The following is a 2,369-nucleotide window of genomic DNA, read 5'->3' on the forward strand; positions in this document are numbered from 1 at the left end:
TTCCTTTTTATGGTGTGAAAGGACCAGGAGTTGGAGCCTATAAATTGCTCTTCTATTTGTCTGTCCACCAACTGCTGCCTAAACCCCAGGGTCTGGCCATGTCTGCCATGATCCCTGCTGGTTCTCCAGGCCCTAGCATGGTGCCTACCATATAGGGCCTACTCAGTACAGTGTGGGATTGATTGACATGTGTGGCAAGTCTATGTTGGCTCAGTGTGCCCGCCACCACTGCTGATCCACGTGGAAGGACTCGTGACAGCCTGGGGGCCTCCCTGATTTGTGTGCACCACTTTTTCAGTCACACACAGCCTGTCCTGCTCCATCCTGGGCAGCTCCATTATAAATAAAAAGTGATGTGGGTCCATTGCCAAGTTCCATGGTGCCTGTCTAATTTCTCCCAGAACGCTGGTGCTTGGCACCCACAGTAACCAGCAGGATGCAGAGCGCACACGCGCAGGTGAGCACAGCGAGTCCCAGAGGAACACAGGGTGCAGGTCACGCCCTTTCACCCCACGGTCCCCCGAGACCAGTGTCCACCTCAGAGGGGCTTCCTGAGCATTCTCCCTCTTGGTCCTTGTCCCTTCCCCAGCATGTGATGGCATCAGCCCTTCTCACACCTCTCACAGCTGCCTTTCCCTCTGTAAGGTAAGTGCTAGAATCACTGCAGCATTTCTGTGTTAGTCCGCGTTCTGCAGAGAAGCAGAACCACCGGGGTACCCAGAGCTACACAGAAGGAGACTTGTAGACATCAGTCACATGATCACGGAGGCCGAGAAGTCCCACACTCTGCCATCTGCAAGCTGGGGACCTGGAAGGCTGGTGGTGACACTCAGTCCAGGACAAAGGCCTGAGAACCAGGATGCTGGCGTCTGAGGGCTGGAGGAGGTGGCCGTCCCAGCTCAGCAGAGCGCGTGGGCGTCCTCTGCCTTTCCTCTGTCCTGGCCGTGGGGATTGGATGCTGCGCACCTGCCGGCTGAGGGCGAGGTTCTCAGTCTACGGAGTCGCAGGCATCCCTTCGCCCAGTCAAACTGACACGTGAAACCAAGCACCCCAATTCTTCACGTGTTAAGAATTTAAGATGCCTTCGTCGCTGTCGCCTTTATGATGATGATCGCCGTTCCTTGTGTTAGTACCTCGGCTACAAGCTCGTGCAGGTTTGCAGTTGGAATGTGCCCCCTGGGGACAGTTCATGGTGTGAAACTTGAGGCCCCAGCAGGTCACACGGCCCTTGCCGAGTCCCGCCAGCCTGAACGTGCATCACGGAGCCATGACAGAATGCCTCCTGTGTGTGGGCTGTGCCACCTCCTCCTCCAGCCCTGTATTGGTCCCAGTGGCTGGGACGCCCGCCATCCGGTCTGTAGGTAGAAGAGCTGAATCCCACACAGGTTCAGTTAGAGCCCAGAGCTGACGGCAGACAGAGACTCAGAAACTCCTTGCTCTTGATCCCCATGCTTTCCTACCTCGGTTTTAACACACACTCACCAGCTGTGCATTGGCTACCCTTCCGTCGCTCACAGGGTGGAGGAGACTAGGCTTCCAGCTGCACCAGCTGGTCTCCTCTGCCCTCCAGCTGCCCCACGTGCCCCCTGGGTGAAGACAAAGGGCCTCGTGTGAGTGCGATCCGTTTTCCGTCACCCACATGAGCTCTGTGCACACCAGCGCCCTGCATGGCCGGAGCTTCGCTGGAATGTCCGCTGGGAGTGTGCTTTATGACACAACGTCACATGCGCTGGCCCAGCTCTGAACAGGGACAGTGGATGTGTGCACCCTCAGAGGAACCCCGCCGCGGGTCCTTGGTGGCCCAGTCGGTGGCCGTCAGCTCCACAGCCACAGTGTCCAGGCTTCCGGGACTGGAAACCACTTGGAGAGAAAATGCACATATGTGTCCTATTCTTACACAAGCCATCTCCGTGTCAGGATGCAAATGGCTCTGCCTTGTCCACGCTCCCCACCCACCACATTTCAGGAGTGAGTGGCTGTTCTCCACCACCCAAGCTTTCAAGCAAACGTGCGGTCAGCCAGCACGGCCTTGCGTGGTCGGTCCAGCTGGACGAGAAGACTTCCAGCCCGTGGTGGTGGCTGAGTCGGGAGCCCAGCAGCTCCCTCGGCACAGGCTTCCGCTGTTTTCCTGGGAATCTAAACCCCAGAGTGTCCAGCGGGTCCATCAATCTCCCGCAGCGTGACCCCATCAGGAAGCGGGTCTGCCAGATGGCCCTGCCAGTGTTTCTTGGGAACACACACCCAGAGCTGGTGCACGTGTGTGCACATGCACACACACTCACACACACTCACACGCATACACACATGCACACACACTCACACACACACACACTCACACACACTCACACTCACACACACACTCACATTCA

The sequence above is a fragment of the Myotis lucifugus genome, unplaced genomic scaffold (assembly GCF_000147115.1).
Source record: "Myotis lucifugus unplaced genomic scaffold, Myoluc2.0 scaffold_5, whole genome shotgun sequence".
NCBI lineage: Eukaryota > Metazoa > Chordata > Mammalia > Chiroptera > Vespertilionidae > Myotis > Myotis lucifugus.